This window comes from Manacus vitellinus, unplaced genomic scaffold (assembly GCF_001715985.3).
Source record: "Manacus vitellinus isolate BGI_N305 unplaced genomic scaffold, ASM171598v3 scaffold_8_pilon, whole genome shotgun sequence".
Taxonomy (NCBI): Eukaryota; Metazoa; Chordata; class Aves; order Passeriformes; family Pipridae; genus Manacus; species Manacus vitellinus.
In genome coordinates, this window is record NW_021940864.1 from 1607858 (window position 1) to 1627456 (window position 19599).

The 19599-nt window shown below is 39.3% G+C and overlaps 1 protein-coding gene across 22 annotated transcripts in view; it reads left to right on the plus strand.

Annotated features, from left to right (window-relative positions):
- NRXN1 (neurexin 1) overlaps positions 1 to 19599 on the plus strand; it is a 705404-nt gene that overhangs the window by 630754 nt on the left and 55051 nt on the right. The gene's annotated exons all lie outside the window — the stretch shown is intronic.

Below are 19599 nucleotides of genomic sequence, written 5' to 3' on the forward strand. Positions count from 1 at the left end.
TGCTGTAATTGTCTGTAATCCCTTAAGTTGTACCCATATAGGTTCAGTTTTAGCCTCCTCGTGAAGTAAATGGGATGGAAGCAGGAATATTTGAGCAGAAGGGTTTTTTTAAGAAGTTTAAAGAAAACAGTACTTTCCACTTTTTTGTGTCAGAGGAAAAGGTGGTAAAAGTTTGGGAAAATTGGCCTGAAATGCTTTGCTCATTTTCTCTATATAGATAAGAAGGAGCACCGTATCATAGACAGACGCCTTGTGATTGTCTTCCCATTATAAAATAATACAATAAAATAACACTGAAAATGAAACAGAAAATGAAAAATTTGAGACTGTATAGGGAAAAGAGCTCTTAATGTTTAATAGCTACCACTAAAGACCCTAATTCAGGCTACCAGTTCTTACGCTTCTGTAAGTAAGATGAGGCGTCAAACATTTAAAACGTATGTGCTGTGAGGTTGGACTGTGCTTTGTGTTTCATGATTGATAAAGTATTGTTCCTAAATAAATCCTGCAATTCTGACTGCGGTGACACAAATAATAGAACATGGAGGTGTGAAAGAAAATGGCCAATTTGAGTGATATGAGAAGAAGCTGTGCTTCATTTGGTCTTAGAAAATAAGGCACAGTGAAGATATGATTGCCGTTATTGAATGGCTGTATAGGATTTCTACCATATAAACCTCTCCCTGCTTATATTTTTGAGTAACTCAATGATTTGTGTATGTTGTGCAGTGTATTTTTTGGTCTTGAGAGACATATTAAGTAATGGTTCTGTAAAATTTTAAATGTTGGAACTACATAGCTCATTTTGTCATCACATTCTGATTTGTTTGCAAATTATGTATTGATGTGTAAGGGTGGCAAAAACAGGCAGAACACTGATCCTGAGAAAGACTGCAGCTCACAAAAGTAGTTGTCATTTTATTTTTCTAATGTGTCTATGTTTAATAGCCAAGCTTCCAGCTCCAGGCACTTAGGAGATATTTATTCTTCTATGTTCGAAAAATAATATAAGCCTAAGTTACACCTCCTGGACCTATCATACCCTTTAGCATTTTTGCTGTCTGATGCTCTTTATACTTGAAGATAATTTTCAACCTTTAGCCTAATGAAAGAAAAAATATGCTTGTTTCACTCTAGTAAATATGTAAGTGGCCAACAGATTAAAAATTACATTTACAGACAAAATGTAGCCTGACTTCATAAGAAAGTCAGATTGACAAATACCATTGGCTTCTTGCGTTCATTCCAAGTTGGATTTAGCTAATGCCTGTGTGGTTGTAATCTCTGTGAGGTTACTTTATTACTCAGAACACATGTTTTGAAGTGGCAGTCAAAAGGATGAGGGCTTGGGGTTAAAAGACTTTGAGACATAATAATTCTTAATCAAAATCTCATTTGGAAAAAATGACACCTGGATTCAGTAAAGCAGTAAAGCACCATGAGTCTGCCAGGGAGTACAGCAGCCTGTCCTGACAGTGATTTATATTCTTTTTCACCTACAATGCCCAAGTATATTATCTAGGTTGACATGCATATGTACATATATCAAGCAAGGTCTCGGCACCTGTTACAGTGCCCTTACTGAATTTATCCTTGTTGATACCTCTGAATATCAGTAGAGAACGAAGGACACAGTCCCTTGACACGTATCAGCTAAGATGTAGCACAACATGATTTCAGCATAAGCTGGGCATATATTTAGACTCCGTGGCAGAAGTAATTAAGAGTGGAGTTTGATTGCCGTCTGGCCTTGCAGTTGTTCTTGCCATGAGAGTCTGGCAACCTGTAATCTTACAAGTCAACAAGCAACCACCTAGCTTCCATATTCTTTGACATTTCAGGGACTGTTTCTGTGTAGACATGTAGCAAGAATGCTCTGGGAAAAATATTACAGTAATAGATGTGACTCCTGAAACCTTGACAAGTGCAGAATAATTTAGATTGTTCTGCAAATCCTATGAATACATTTTCCTAAATTAAAAATATGCTGCACTATTCGAAAAATACATAAGCTGAGTATTGCAGCCTTAAGCACTACAAAAAGATCCCTATATAATTTACTAGAAAATTATAGCCTTCCAACAGGTTTTGAACCATCCTGTAAAATTTAATAAAAATACAGCACTCTGGCTTGGAGTTTTCTGGGGCACAACTGAAACAAAACAAAAACAGATTTCCAAATTAAATTTTGTAGAATATTTTTATATAATCTCTGGATACCATTATTACTATATTAGACGGGATTTATTTGTAGTAGTTACTTAAGGACTAGTTTGTCTTTTCTTAATGTCTTCCTTTCCCTCTACCCTCAATGCAGAGGCTATTTTTTCTATATGAATAATTATTATCTTTTTTATTTGCATTTGCCTAAACTTCTAAGTAGACTCTTTAAAATCATTTCATTTACTTTCATATACAGCAAAATATGACAAACCAGTGCAGACCCTCTCAAAACTTCTATAAACTGTGCAAGCTTACAGCATGCTTTAAAGGATATAGGGCAAGAACCACAGAGGATTCCAACATCAAAAAATGGGGTTTAAACAGAATGTCATTGTTTTCATAGAATGGCTTGGGTTGGAACTGACCTTAAAGATCATCTAGTTCCAACACATCTGCCATGGGCAGGGGACCCTTCCACTAGACCAAGTCGCTCAAAGCCCCATCCAACCTGGCCTTGAACACTTCCAGGGAATGGGCTACCCTCACCTTCTCTGGGCAACCTGTTCTAGTGCCTCACCACCCTCACAGTGAAGAATTTCTTCCTAATATCTGACTTAAACCTGCCTTTTTTCAGCTTGAAAAAATTCCCCTTTGTCCTATCACTATATCCTCTTGTAAAAAGTCCCTCTCCATCTTTCTCGTAGGCTCCCTTCAGGTACTGAAAGGCCACAATAAGTTCTTCCTGAAGCCTTCTCTTCTCCAGGCTGCGTAACTCCAATTCTCTCAGCCTTTTCTCATAGGAGAGGTGCTTCAGCCCTCTGGTCATCTTTGTGACCCTCCTCTGGACATCCAACAGGTTGTCGTCCTTCTTATGTTGGGGGCTCCAGAGCTGGACACAGCCCTCCCAGCTGGATCTCACCAAAGCAAAGTAGGCCAACTTACTGGCCACACTTCTTTTCATGCAGCCCAGGATCTGGTTGGCTTTCTGGGCTGCAAGTGCAGGTTGCTGGGTCATCAACCAACATCCCCAAGTTCTTCTTGGCATGGGTGCTTTCAATCCATTCTCTGCCCAGCCTGTATCTGTGCTTGGGATTACTCCAACCCACGTGCAGGACATTGCACTTGGACTTGTTGAACTTCATGAGGTTTGCAGGGGCACACTTCTCAAGCCTGTCCATGTCCCTCTGGATGGCATCCCTTGCCTCCAGCCTGTTGACTGCACCACACAGCTCGGTGTTGTCAGCAAACTTGTTGAGGGTGCTCTCGATCCCACTGTTCATGTTGCTGACAAAGATGTTAAACAGAATGTGGGCAGGTAATTTTCTTTTTTTTTTTTTTTAAGTAATCCAGAACTCCTCTACTTGACAAAGCTTCTGTGCACCTAAATTAATTTTTCTTTGAAATCTGGGTGGCAGAGTTCTTTAGCTTGAAGTTTTCCCTGTTGAACCAGACGTGAAGTTAAGCTGCATCTGAGTAATTTCAACAATTCTCCACAATAGAGGTTGCTTTCCTTTTCTGGATTGCATCTGAAATTTCTGTCTCTGAAGAGTTTATTCAGAATTTCCTTCTGATGGTATAGTGTAGCTTTGTTAACTTTATTCAATTTTCTGAATTTATATATGAGTAGTCAGATTTCAACCCTTCAACAGTGCACCAGAAAGAGGAGATTTCACACGATCTTATTCTCTGCCTTATTCAGTGGAATCATGAAGTTCTTGTCATCTAATTATTGCAAGGAACATTTAATGGAATATGTGTTATAATTATGAATTTGACCAGGACACATTAAGGAAAAATCCTAGTGTTTCATCAAGTGAATGGATTATACTTCAGAAGATGTGTGAGGTGATTTTCAGAATTAATTCACAGAAGTGAAGAGTTCAGCCTTGATTTATGAAATGCACAAAGCACATTATAAAGCAAATCTGAAGGGCAGTATCCTAAAGTGATGAGGACATCTGGGAGAGGTTCAGCAGTGAAGGAAGTGGTGCAATAAATCACAAATGGGGTGATCTTTGGTCAAAGATGTGTATTAGTGGGAAGGCTATGAAATTTGCATTTGATTCCGGTTCAGGTTGAAGTAGCTCAGTGGCAAACCTCGAATCACAGGCATACTTCTTTGATCATCTTTTGAAATGTGGTCATTCTTTTCACTCTGCCACACAGTGAATACCCCCAAAAGAGTATTTTTGGTGGGGAAAGCAGAGATGTGAATACATCTGCACTTGCAGTGTTGAATGTCCAGATTATTTTAACACAGTGATCAGACTCCATGTGAACATCCTTCGAATCTCAGAAACAGAAGTAGACTGCAACAGTTTATAATGAATTTTTTTTAATTGGTGTAACTATATTATTTGGTGAAAAGTATATTTTACAAAGAATACATGTAAGTAAATAAGCAAATTTACTCAGGATTTTAGTGATGTTTTTTATGCTGAAACAGTCTGAAGCTTCTCTTCCTCAAAAGAATTGTAGGTTAGGAGCTACAGATATGACAGAAAATACTTTCAAAGAAGATATTTTGTGCTTTTGCATAATCCACTTAAACAATATGTAGTGTGTCCATTTTCCTCTGATTGCTTAAAACCCACTCTAGAAACGTGAGTGTGTGCGTGTACCTGATTGGGAATGAGACGTTTCTCAGTGTTTCATCTCCCTGAGCTTCTGCTATGAAGAAGTGGGTGAACAGAACACATTCAAAATACATTTAACTTGAAGACACAGTCAGCTGTGTGTGACATTGTCTCTGATGGCACTCTGGCTAGAGAAGAGTTTTGTTGTCTGCAGTGGAAAAGACAATGATGAGAAATGCGACTCTGCACACTAGGGATAAAAAAAAAAAACAAACCACAAACCAAACCAAACAGATGAGGTAATGTTTTGAAAGAATTTGAAAAACAAAGGGACATGGGGAAATAGGAAGCTTTAATAGCATATTATTTCTGACATTGTTATCTTTTTCTGTGTTCACTTTCACCCACACAACAGATCGTTTCTTAATTTTTCCATATGTTTCCCTTCGTATTTTTCATTAATTGGCCATTTTTATAATTAACTGTATATTTCTAAATTTACTCTTCTACTGAAAAATTTTGGTTGATTGCTCTCTGTATCCTTCTTCCCTTTTGTTTAGCTTATTTAATCATTATTATCTTTCCCCCTCAAAACCTATTCCTCATTTTTTTTTCTGAAGCAACATTTCTCAAGTTGCCATTTCTCATTGAACTTTAGCAGGATCCTTCAAACTGCTAATTCCCTATGGCTGTTGTTCATTTGCAGCCTTTTTTTTTCCTTCCTGGGAACACAGAGGTGACTAATTTCAGCAGTTAAACTTTCAAAAAAAGTTTCTAAGCCAGCACATGTGGAAGTGGGATCCTCCTGCCAACGCTACAAGTAGCTGTGTTTTTGAATGGACTTTTATATGGTACATGCAGGAGGAGGTTTTATTGCTTTGTGCAGAACACGTGTCTCATCAGGAAGTCATTATCAGTAACCTAACAGTGCCAGTGGTAGTTTCTGTTCACCTGCTGCTAATCCAGTCATGTAGGCTAAGTCTCCATTCTAGTTAGGTTGATGATTTGGTGAGCCCTTCCATGATTGCCAGGGAAAGGGAGGAAAGACCTCAGAGAGGCTTTATGTGTAGTTTTCCTGTGAAAGCAAATTTATATGGAACCTGTCTTCTTTTATATTTGTCCATATATTTCTACTTTCAGCGGATTTTTAATCTGCAGTGTCATTTTTTGCCAAAAATTGTCTAAACTCTGTGTTCCTTCTTTCCTGTGTTTGCTTTCATTTCTGTTTAAAAAATACTGGGGAAAGGGAGAAAGGGGTCGAGAATAGAGGAGTCTAAAAGCTTTTGGATGAAAGCAAACATAAAATATTCACTTCTTTAAAAGAATCATAAAGATCATAATCTGTGACACTGTAAAATTGGGGCTTTATACGAGCTTTCTTGTGATTTAATCACTTGTAAGAGGAACCAGATTTGCTTAGGGTTTTTGTTTGGGGGAAGTGTTTTTTATTTTCAGAAAAAAACAAAGCCCTCAAGGCTTCTAATTATGGAGAGAAGGAAAGGCATTGGGTACCATTTCTTGTTGATGTCACAGGTGGAATGACAGGTCTCAGATTTGGGATAGCTTGGTTAGTTTCAGACTATTGAATCACCACTCAGTCACTTAGTGGCAGCACTGGTCTGCCATGAAATAAAAACATAGGGTGGTCTTCACAAAGCAAGATGTAGTAACAACCTCTGAGAAAGGTGCTTTCTTCTTTGTAGCAAAGAATGTGTTACATGTGTCAGATTTCAACACTGGGAAAATAATTGGTTGAGGTGTGTATTTCTTGGGTTTCAGCTGTAAAAGTGTTCATGAGAAGCCACCACTTGTAAGAGAAAAAGATGCATGAACACAGCCACCTGTGCCACTATTAAATTACCTTTCTTTTGCTTCTTAGGTTGAAATAGGCCTATTTTTAAGGCTCTCATGATAGGAATTTCTTTGGAGACCAAGATGTTTAACCACACAGCTGCATAGCTTCTCAAATAGCTCATCTTAACTCCTTGGGAACTTTAACTGGTGGCTCTTGTATCAGGTCCAGCTATGAGGGAGTGTTGCTATTTCATTTCGGAATTGTGTGTGCAATGCTTTTGAAAGAACATTATTTTGTGGCAGAAGTTACAGGTTTTCATGTAATAAAACAACAATGGCAGTGCTGTGTATTTATACAGCCCTTTCCTAACAGAAGACTTCTGATGTCAAGAAGGGCATGATCATTTTATTGTATGCTGGGCTTTATCTTCATAGCCTGTCCTTGTCAGAGGATAAATGATCTAGGAATGATCATCTCGTGCTTGAAAGGTCAGAACTCCAACAAATGGATGAGGTCATGATCCTTAGTGTTTTCTCATTCATCGCCCTCAATGAAATTATGGGAAGAAGTTTCCTGACCAAAGTGGGTTGCACCATTGTCTCAACTTACTGCAGGTCTTGTCTTGAATCAAATTGCTGAATATCTCCAGACCTTCTTGACCAAGTTTCATGGTCCTTTTGAAATTTGATGTTCCAAGGGCCAGGGGGTTAATTGCTGGAGTTAACTCTTCTAAAGGTGCCTGGGCAGAGACAGTCTTTAGCAAGCAGAAATTGTTCTTCTCAATGCAAGTAGAGAAAACAAACTTATCTGCAAATACTTACAGTTACAAAAGGAAACCCCCTTAACTCAGAAGTGCTTTTCTGGCTCTTTGTGTGAGCACATGTTTAAGGCATCTGTGTGCAGTGATTTGCCAGTAGTCTTTTAGCCACAGTACATTCTGTTAGGAAAGTCTCTGAGAGATATAAAATTTTTTGTATTTTCAAAACAATTAATCAGAACACGAATAGGTTTTTATTACTTCTATGCTGCTTTTATTGGGATTGGAGATGTGAGGAGAGGCTGGCAAACACTAGGCACACAGATCTAAGAAACGGCAAACTGTGTTTTTGCAATCAATAAAAGTTGTTTTAAAAATTTCATCCTTCAGTTCCCTGCTTGTTTCCAGCTACTAAATCCCATGAAAAAGACATATCTTATCCTCTGCTCCACCAGTTCAGATGTTCAGAGCCCTTGCTAAATTAACAGACTGGTTATTGAGAAAAATAAAATTACATTTCGGATTGGATTTATGATTCTTATGCAAATGTAACTGCCACATTCTGTGCAAAAAACACATTTACACATTTAAAAGCCTGAAAATAGCAATAATCCTGTTCAGGAGCAACTCTAGTTAATACTTTCCTATATAGATTTGACTATTCATTAATAACTTCTGGATTGTTATTAGAATTGTTTTATTATAACATGTAATTTGCTTGAACTGACTACATCTTTCTCAAAACGGTTTTAATTACAGAAATAAATGACAAAGCTTAGTGGAGATGCTTATACAACAGTGCAGTTATTTTCTGTATGCCAACTGGAAACTCATTTTTAACAGATGGAATTCACCAGTCTGCAAAGAATGAATATAAGGCCTTAAAACTTTACTTAATCTGTCTGAGAAAATATGAACATGGTGTCATACATGCTATTTCTTCTTAGCTTCTGTACTATTAATCAATTATCTGTTACAGCTGCAGAAAAAAACCCAAATAGTTGATCATTTTACTGAGGATGTATTTGGCTATTAGGATCAATTTTATATGTCAACAAGATGTACCATTGTGGGTTAGAATAAAGGTATGACTCCAAATATTTCCTTTTCTCTATGGGGACTGATACATTTATCTTTCTTCCTTCTAGTGGTGTGGGCAGTACTGTTGCAGATTCTTGGTCCTCTCTTTTTTTGTTAGCATTCTGCCTGACTCTGTTCCTGTAGCTATTGTTTTCTTTATAAATCAGTAGGTAAGACCTTCTTCCAAATTCTGGCTGTAGATAGCCATGAGATGAAGGAAGGAGTTAAGATGCAGCCTACCAGGAACAGAAAACCAGTATTTTGTTCCTAGTTGATGAGCTGGTTGATTGCAAGTCTTGCCTCTTCTTTTGAGACTCACTAATGAACAGCAGTAAAAAAGTAGCCCAGGAGTAGCTCAAAAAGCAGAGGTGTACTGATTAGGCGTGACAAAAAGAAAGCAGGCATTGCCAGTATGGAGAAAATAAGGGTGTTGGGCTGAATGACCCTGTGGACTGTGGTAGGAGCAGAGAGATGAATTCATTTGTATCAAGTGCAAGATTACATACTTCGGAATAACAAGACATTGAGCTACAAGTTAATTGTTCATCAGTTAGAAAGGAAAGAGAAAAAGCTAAATGACAACAGAATGAGTAAGCCGGATTGTTGCAGCTCTGGAAAAGGGAATTGTACTGCTGACCCCTATCAAGGGAGGGAAAACTGACAAAGATCCTGTCCTAAAAGGTAAAAAAAAAAATGGGTATTGCTCCACCAACCAGTTACCCCAGCTTTATGTGGCACTTGCAGCATACCAGTACTCTACATCCACAGGAAATGTGTGTCTTTATCCCAGCATACTTCAAAACCACACAACATTAAAGTGTAAGAACAGCTGAGACTTCACATCCTTGCTCACCTGATGTGATCTCATTCACATTTCTATCCTCTACAAGAACATGGCTTGTTTTAACACAGCAAAACCTAGAGTACTTCATCCAGCTCTGATGTCCCCAGTTGGTGCGAGTCCAGAGGAGGCCACCAAGTTGATTAGAGGGATGGAACAACTCTCCTATGAGGGAAGGCTGAGAGAATTGGTTTTTTCTAGGTTTCAGCCTAGAAAAGCAATGGCTTTGAGGTGACCTAACTGTGACTTTCCATTACCTGAAAGGAGCCTACGAGATGGAGAGGGACTTATTACAAGAGTATGTAGTGACAGAACAAGGGACAATGTGTTCAAGCTGAAAGAAGGCAGGTTTAGATTAGGTATTAGGAAGAGATTCTTTACTGTGAGGATGGTGAGTCACTGGAACAGGTTGCCCAGAGAAGTTGTGGATGCCCCAATACTGGAAGTGTTCAAGACCAGGCTGGCTGGAGCTCTGAAAATCCTGGTCTAGGGAAGGTGTCCTTGTCCATGGCAGGGGGGTTGGAACTAGATGATTTTAAGGTTGCTTCCATCCCAGACCATTTTATAAAAACAATGACTAGAAATGAAAATAAATTAATCAGTGAGGGGAGATGACTATTTGTGCCAAAGTATTGAAATGATATGAGATGAAACAGGGATAAACTGGTCACAGATAAACTTAGGTTGGGAACAATAAGAGGATATTGAGAGTGGTGTTCCAGTAGGAACAGTCAGGATGCTTGGTGTCAAACAGTCAAAAGTGTGAGTGTTTGGTAAAAAGGTCCTGTGCTGGTTATGATATGGATCTAGCCCTGTTGAACCAGAAGACTTCTCCAACTCTGCCTCTCTGGGGGCCTGAGGAGGCCTCTGGTCCAACCTCTTGTGCTCAGAGGGAATGGTCCTAGTGAGAGGTGGACCCAAACAAGAATGACCTGGCGTGGCATCTGGCAAAAATAGCTAAGGAAGATTTATAAAGAAAGAAATGTTAGGCCAGTAAGCAGGACCCAGAGATTTTTTTCCAGATTTTTTTCTTTCCTATTGGCATTTTGACTTTGAAGGGCTGTTTGAGCCTTTTCTGGATTTTGGACACCAGAAACCTCTCAGTCATGTGTGCCTTTGAGACCCCATGCTCCTCAGAGCTGATGCTGTGCTTATACTTTGCACTAATTAAACATTTAGAAACAATTTCATAAATAAAATAAATTGGATCACCAGTCATGAACTCCAAGATAAAAGAAGTTGAATGTGAAAATTATGTCAATTAGAAGTGCAGTGACTTTTGACTTTTTATTATTATAAGCATTTGCATCTGTATCTGTATTTTTTTTAAATCTGCTTCTATCCTTCCCAGTCTCATTCATTTGATGATTTATGCATTTGATACAACAATATTATGTTAAATATTGAAAAGTTTGTGATTTAAACCTGACTGTGATTTGAGTTGTAAATGTTTCTTATGGACCTAAAGGCTTAAATTTAACATTAGGCTGATTTTATTTATTTTTATTGTTTTGATGTTGTAGCAAGACCAAGCAAGGATATACTTAGTTCATTAACAATAAATGAGGAAATAGCACAGCTATGCTGTCAAGGAAATGAAAGAGCATAGAAAATACATTCAGGACTATTTAATTAATGGTTTTACTCTGCATTGTCCTACTTTTTATTTTGTAGTCTTTTTTAAAGCACAGAAAACATTTTTGATAGACAAAGAATAATTATCCTGGTTGCTTTCAATTAAATAAATATACACGTCTAGAATGCCAAATAAAATTCAATTATATTGTTTGAAAAATAAAAATAGGGGGAGAGAGGTCTGAGCAGATGACTGTCTGTTTCTGTAATCCATGAATATATGAATATTGTGATGGACAGTATGTTCCTGCTTCTTTATTGTTAGAGTTTAGGTGCTAAATACACTTCTACAGTGGCAGAAAGAAGGGCACTCCAATGGCACCAGGGAGCACCTGGCTTTGCTGCCCGAGGATGCTGCTGGTCCAGCATAGCTGGGCTAAGACTTCTTCACAAAGCTTCGGTGGAGAAACCTAAACCTGTTGGGGAGCCCTGAGGGAGAATAACATAATCCTTGCCTTCCTTTCTTTGAACAAAAAAACCCTCCTGTGGCCATGGAGTTCTCCCTAGCCCAGAAGGAGGTGCTACCTCCAGCAGCCAGAGCTGACTGACCTCTGAGGCTTAGCTGGGGCAAAGCAGCTGTGAATTTTACTGCAAAGAAAAGAAGGAAAACCAGATTTGCATTTCGCTTGTTTTGATTCCACTACTTAAAACTAATCTCAGGGAGCTTTTTTATTTTCTTGAAAGCTGCTTTGTACTGACTAGCCCTTGGTATTTGTCAAATTCTTTGTTTTCTCTGCATATTCCCTGCTGGCCTGCTCAGAAGCTCGTTAAATTATGAGGATTATTCAGAGCTGCACTGGATAATAAAATGGTCTATTGATTAGTAGACTTCTAATTACTTGTCTCTTAGCATGAAAGAGAAGTAAGAAGATTTGATAGTAAACAAAGCAGAAAACAAATAGGGTGTTTCCAACACATAGGGGTGTACATGCTCGTGTGTGGCCTTGTACATGAATATTGTAATTTCCAGTTTATCATCATGAGCTTATTTGACTGCTTACAGAACTGTGACCTGCACAAGCAAACTGTTTGACAGATAATCAGCCAAAAACTATAACTCCTTAATTTTTTTTTTTCTGCAGTACCCCGTGTATGCACTGGAAGAATAACATCATGATGAGCAATATGTTTTTGATTTTTCATTTCTTGTCATAATAACATGAAAGTTATGGCTAATTTGCGTTTTAACTAGGTATGTAGCGATAAAAATGAATATAAATAGTGTGTCAGAGTTTTCTTTGAATGGTGAACACCAGTAGTTAGTGAAACCTTTCTGCCTTCATCACATGCCTCCATACTGGTTCAACATTTCAAATCACCTCTGATCTTCCATAGAAATAACGCATATTCCACCTTCAAAACAGTTTCTCTAAAAGCACACATTTTAAAGCTGCATGTGGAATTTTTAAGGATGCAGATCTACAAGGCTTGTCTAGGAGTAGAGTAGAGCTGACAGCCTCTCCTCCTTCCATAGCACTGAATGGTGGGGTGATGGCAACACTGCTCGCGAGAGGACTTCTCACTTGTGCTAATAGGTGATTGTGCTTCCCTGAGAGGTATGAAAGCAGGGGACAGACTATGGGATGTTTTGAAAAGTAAGGATTAAAATCCTGGCAGAATTGCTGTTGATTTCCGAAGGACTAGGGTTTTTCACCAGCCCTTTAATATCTCTTCCATGATCCACAAATCTCCTTCTGTGGATTTCTGTGGGCTCTGTATGCCCGCCTTGTGGGGTTTTTTTCCTAATCTCTTTCTTTAATGCTATTAACTTCAAACGAAAAAAACAACTAATACCTCCCCCCTCCAAGCTCTGTATAGTTCTTGCCTTTGGCAAAATGGCTGAACCAAAGCAGTAATTTAATTAAAGTGTGAAAATAATAGTTCTTGTGAAGTGTTAAATTCTGGGTTTGTTGGGGATTGTTTTATTTTTTTTTTGTTAAACCTGTCCAAGTATCAAGGGCTCGGTTTCATGTTGTTCTGCCCTTTTAAAGAATATGAGTTTCTCATTCAGAAATTAAGTAGTTCCCTTTGCTTTTAGTTCTGTCTGTGGATTGATATTACTGTGGTGTAGTTTTCATGGCTCTTCTAGTTTGTTTGGTTTTCCTCCCTGATAAAAACCCTTTCTTTTTAAACCTGACTGCTGGGAGAGAGGAAGGTGAGCAGCCCTGTGCTTTATAGATGTAAGCACTCTTGTCATCAGTCTCCTCATTTCCCATCACCTGGAGGTTGATGTCAGAGCACGATATTCTCTGCTAAATGTGAATTTCTTCATTAGTTTTGCAGTCTTCCTCTAGGCCTGTAATTTAGAGTCCTCCTGATAACCAGCACACAACTGCACCCATTAATTAGCTCTTCATTTGAAGGTTTCTTTCTTGCTGTTTCTATCCTTGTCAGCTTACAGCAGGCTCAGCTGCCTTCAGCTACTGTTTGAATCCGTTATCCACGTCAGTCACCCTTCCTGTAAAAACCCAACGCACATGCTCAAGGAAGCCCCGAGCATCACTGCCTCCACAGGAAAGCCACCCTCTTCACTGCGCTGGGTGAACAGCCAACATCACATTGTGTGTGCTTTTGTGGGTGTCTGTGTAGTTAGTCAATAGCTGCTTTATTTTTCCATGGAGCACACAAAAGAGACACGGCCCAGGCTCTGCTGTTTACCTGATATAACAGTCAAAACAGTCTTCTGAATAGAGAGCCAGCAGTAGGCACCCAATCTCTGCAGGCTTCTCCACATTAGGGGGTAATGGAAGCGTTTACTAACAGCCAAAGAAATTATTTATTAGGATATGAAACCTTTAATTTAGAAGGAGGGTTTCGCATTCTCTTTTTTTTCCCCTTACACTCCCACTCTGCAAAACGTAACAAGGCCAAAATTTAATGCATTTGTACATCTATTTCTAAGCTATGTGGGTGTCTCTGAAAAGGTATGATTTTGAAGTAGAACAAACAATATATTCGTAGCAATCTTCTTTGAACCAACAAGGTTTTAGAAACTCAAAGATCCAGATCAATCAAACCCAGTATATTACATTCTCCGCTCAGTTAGTTTTAGGTTTAAACTGTTTTATAGATGTTGAAATTGCAATAAGGATTCCCCAGCTGCTAAAAATGGTTCTGATAGAGTAGGGCAAAGCCACACCTGGAGAAAATACACTGCAAACCGATACTTCATCTTTCTTTTTGCTCCCCTAACTACTCGGTACAACAGGTTTCTGTCTTATGGTATGGATTTCATCATCCTGTACACATTTTGGTGTAGGCAGTTGCCCCCATTATCCTTACCAGAGGCTGACCCTGCCAAAGGTGATGAGAGAATTACTTTGAATCTAAAAAATTTGTGAAATACACAATCATATTGAAACATCAAATGCTGACAAAAGTATGAAATGGTATAAATAGATTTATTATTTACAGAATATCCTCAACTGCAGTTGCTCCCAGCTTATTTATTTGTGTGCACACAGATGGGCCTTATGTACCCAGGAGGAAAGAACACAAAGACTTTTATTTTTATTTTTTTTTGTTGTTCATATCTGGGGGAAGAAAACGTGACCTCTGACATGCTCTCTCAGAACAGGGCAAAAGGCAGATGTGGGCCTTTCTCTCCTGATACTCCCCCCCCCCGACCTGTTTTCACTTTTACAACTTCTTGTGCTTCTCCTGGAAAACATACCTTGATGGTGTGCTGCTTCAAGTATGGGAGTTCTTTCTCCCCTCTCCTCTGGATCCTGTTGCTTGTTTGCAGGAGGAGAAAAACCTTTAGGTAATTTAGAAGTCTTCTCTCAGCCATGCCAAGCTCAGCCCTGTTCCCCAGGCCCATCTGAATGCCCAGGGGGCTCATCAACACTGCTGAGCCTCTGGAGATAGTTCAGGTTCCCTAATAAACCCCCTGTGCCTGAACTGACACTCACTGAAGTGAGAATAACACCTCTAAAATCACTCGTTGTTGGTTTAAAATAACAAATCAGAGACCCGATCCATTGTTGCTCTGCATTCTCTTTGTCTCCCTACAAAAGAAGCAGAGGGGTCCCACGTGAATCACCTGTGAGGATTTAGGGCTAGTTTATTTAGGACTTTGTGACCTGTACAGAGGTGCACTGGGTGCAGAAATCAAGGCACATAATCCCTTTAGAAGTCTTTTAGGCAGTGGACAGTCAGGTGCAAGTTAAGAGAGCCTCAGTACTTCCTAAAGACACAGGGGGGCAAAACCCCTTTTCCCAGCCAGCACAGTATAGCAAAGGTGAATACATTCTAGTATCGTTTGTGTAGACAAAATGGACCATTGTGAATAATTAGACATTGTAATTCTGGATTATTTTTAGTTAGAAAAGCGTGGGCATCATATGTCCAAAATTTCAGAATGCTGCTCTGAGTTTGTCTTATGTTTGATTATTTTTTTCCCACAGAAGGGTGGGAAACACTATTTCTACGTGTCTCCTTTTGTAGATAGGATCAGTCTAGGAGGAAAATTTCTTTCTTCAGCTTTAAACATGCTTCCGTCAATGTTTAATTTTGCCATTTTAAAATTGCTAAGGTTTGCAGCTGTCCACTTTTAATCATCCTTGAAAAGATTTCTATACAGGTAGCTAACTTCTTTTCCCTTCCTAAATCTGTATCTATGTCTCTTGCCATGTAACTTGTCCTCTCCACTCTAGAAAAGGCAATGAGTACCTATATTAAAGCAGATAGGTGTGAGCAATCAGGTAGTGTTAATATTTGCATGGGTAAGAAACATAATTTATGGAGCCAATTGAGACAAAATAAAGGTACTCTATATAATTAGTATAATAGCTGCATGCCATCATTTTCCCATTGCACTATTATGACTCTGTTGATTAACCAGGTGTAAAAGGATTTGGAAAGACCAGAAAAAAAAGTTAGGACATGGTAAGTAGGAGGTAAGAGGAAGCAGAGAATGGAAATATATATGTGCCCAGCACAGCAAGTACATTTAATCTGTTTCTTGACAGTACAGAATTGGGAACTAAAGTCTGAGAGCTTCTGTTAGTTCCAAACAGGTAGGATTGATCTAAATTATGGTTTCTTGAGAGAGTAATTTTTTCCGGTGACAGTTTTTCTGCTTCCATGTGCTTAAAAAAGGAGGAGGATCTTGACCTTTTAAGCAGTGGAAGGCAGTTCTCTTGAAGATTTTCATCACTGTCGAGCTTTTTTCCTGTGATCCATAGGAATGGAGGTACCTGCAAGCTGGTTCAATGGGTGCAGTTTGGATGACATGATGGGAGAGTTCAGACCTCCAGGAAGGAGATTACAGAGTTCCTGCCAGAAGGGGGTAATTTTGTCACAGGTGCAAGTACACTAAGTGTTACAGAGATGACAGAAAGTGTTGACACTGACACTTATTTCCCAGAGTTCAGTAGTTTAGCAGAGTGGAATATTGCAGAAGTCTCCAGGGGAAAAGTGAAGATGTCACATTGATGACATCCCAAATACTGCCCCAGTTCTCCCGTGAAAACAGTAAGGCTACCTCCTTAATACCAGCTCTCTCTGGATAGGAATGACTTTGTGCATAGGTAATTAGGAAATTAAAACTCACTGTAGACAGCAAACCCACATAGACCTCAAAGTCGTTAAATACATTTCCAAAGGACAATCCTGGGGGGTTTGCAGGTGACTGGGCATGGGCGGAGGCCCACCTGACCATAAGAGAGATGTGATTCTCAAGTTAAAATGACAATTTAATCCCTAAGGACACATAGGCCTTTATATTTAAAACTCACATAACTTTCATGCTCATTAAGCACGTTAGAAGTGGTGGATAATATATAAAATGTCTTGTTCTCATCTCAAACAGCTTAACCTGTGCTTGCCCTTAGGTTGAAGTGTAAGAACTGAAGGCTTCTGCCTGTGTCTGAACTGTAGATGCAAATTCTTTTGATAAAATTGTATTTAAAAAAAATCAGGGTTTTTTTGCTCTTGAGTAGATCTTTTTCCTAGATAAATTACAATAATTTTATAAAACCGCCTGTTCAGTGCAATAGCAAGGATTTTAATGATGATATGTCTGCACAGTTCCTGTCTAGTTAATGAAATATGTATTATATTTAGATTTAAATCAAATCTCAAGTCTGGCTTCTTCTGTTCTTGGTTTTGTATGGTGGGTTTTATGTCATTTTTTGTCTGTGTGTTTTTCAAGGATAATGCTGTTTCTGCATTTTAGTAACTATATAGATTTGTCTTTGTGATATTTACTACACTGTCCCTAGCTATGAAATATATGCTATACAACTAATTTCATATCCCTCACTGCATTGACAAGCAGGTTTTTAAGTGATATTTTGTATAGTTTTGGCAAAATGCATACCTTCAGCAAAACTCTCATGTACAGCTTGAGAATGTGTACTCAAGCAAATTCAGGTTTATTGCTTTCTTGCATTTAGTGATATTTTTTGGTATATTTGGACTTGATTCAACAAAGCACTCAGGAGTTTACTTAAATGCAAAGTTACAAGTACTTAAATGTAAAGACAGGTGCATTTCTAACTGCTTTGCCATACTAAGCTCATAACACTTACAGTGTCTTCACATCCTTTGGGTAAAATTTATCCTAACCACATCGTCTATTGTATTTTCATATACCATAGCACACCACACATGATGCACACATAGAGCTGCATCTCCATGAAAGGCAAAAAAACCCCTGAACTTGGCTAGATGGAGTGTTATTCTCCAATAGAAGCAATTCCATTGCAAGCTGGTTTTTGCTGGACATCCAGAATCTGTAGGATATACCTTTCTGACCTAGCACAGCTCATAGCAAGCTGTGCTCTGCAGCATTTCTCCCAGCACTTCAGGGCAAGGCTTTTCAAACAGCATTCCATCCTCACAAACATCTGCTCAGCATTTGAGAGGAGTCGGGATCTGCCATCCATCTTTATACCATTCCTGTTACTGCTGCATTAGTTAGTCCCCTGGATAACACCCTACAGAACATATGACAGTCCGTTACTGTTAATGGTGCTGTTGGAGAATCACACTTCTAAAAAACACCACCTCAAGCAAAATATTGTGGATAATTTAGCACTGTCTTTCAGGAAAGCGCATGCTGGGGGTTGTGAAAGTTTGTCTTAGTGAATGTGAAAGGACCCCATTGTTTGAACCGCTGGAAATGGTACTTACTGTTCTCATTTGGATAATTTTCTTAATGAAAATAGGAGTGTTTTTATTACTTGCTTTGCCCCCCAGATGAACACCTTTCATTGAGGACACAGCCCCAACAGGGGTGATTGTCAGGCAAGCCACGGAAATCAATGCTGATGCCAGAAGGGCAGTCAGAGCACAGATGCCAGCCATGAGCATTGCCTTTCCTGTCCTCTCTCCTGGTCCCTGAGATGGGATGTGCAAAAAAGGCTTGGAATTTTGACCGTTGCCCACAAAACAAAACACTGGATAAGCAACCACATAATTATGGCCTGATGGTGTCCTCTGCCTGATGGTCCCCTCTTCACAGAGGGGATAGGTGCAGAGACAAGATCCGGGGATTCCTAGGGTGCTCCCTGGAGGGCCAAAAACTGCTCTGGATGGATATCCTGAGAGATTTACAACTCTGAGAGCTATCAAAATATAGTGTTCAGCTCCAGAAGACCTTTTGATTTTGCTGGCCCACGCTTAGAAAACCATGTGTAGAACAAGTGAGGAAAGCGCTTTCTGCGCCATCCACTGGCACATTGCCTTGCAGTTTTGCAGTTGCAGGGTCAAGAATCAGATTTCACCACAAGGCAGGTGTAAGAGCCTGAGGGCAATGACTTTCCTCTAATTAGAGCCACCTCATAGGGACAGACATTTAACAGACAGTGACAACACTTCTAACAAGCTATGAAGTGTTTCTTTCAGCATTAACTACCTTAGTTGTGACTTAATTGCAGCCAAATGAATATATGTAGAGAGCACTGTGTCCACAAAGTAGCTTTGCTTTGTGGCTTTTATATTTCAGTTCATCGAGAAAGGAACACCTGTTACACATGCTTATAATTTAATAACTGAATATTAAAAATCTAGGCACTACTATGAAAATCTACCAAATATACTGAGCCACATACCTTGGGGTTGAACCTGGCTCTGTTTAGAGGAGGGAGATGTTTTTCATACAGAGTAGATCTTATTTCAGTTTATTTTTTCATGATGAAGTGTATCGAGGCATTGCATTGTATTAAATTTTCTTTACTGGTATGTGCTTTGGCCATTAGCAGGAAGGTGTATGCAGACATATTGTTTGTCAAATGCTGTTGCAAGTTCAAAATGCCTTTAGAAACAGGTAACACACTGCCACTGAAATGGATGTGTGAGGGTACAGCATGTCAGGGCAGCCCTACCATCTCTGAGCTCCTGTCAGGGCAACTGCAAAGTTAGTTTCACTTGACTTTTTCATCTCCCACTTGTCTTTTTCCTCAGCATAGACATCCGTTATTCAAACTGTTTTTGAGGGCTTCTGGAAAAGCCCTACAGGAGAGTAAGGTGGGAGCTTAGTAACTTGCAACTATTGGGATTCATGAAAACTGTTGAAGAAAAAAAAAAAAAGGGAAAAATTCTCCCTGGGACAAATCAAAGTAAAATGGTGTTGTTTTAAAAGGTGGCTAGACGTTGTGGTTGGATTTTGCGGGGTTTGTTGGCACGATCTGATGAACCTGTTTTCAGCGGTTGCTTGCTCAAGGTTGCTGCGGCACCTGTGCATCGCCGGGCGGCCGATCTGGCTCCGGCCAACGCCAGCAGACGCTCATCACGGGCTTCCATATGG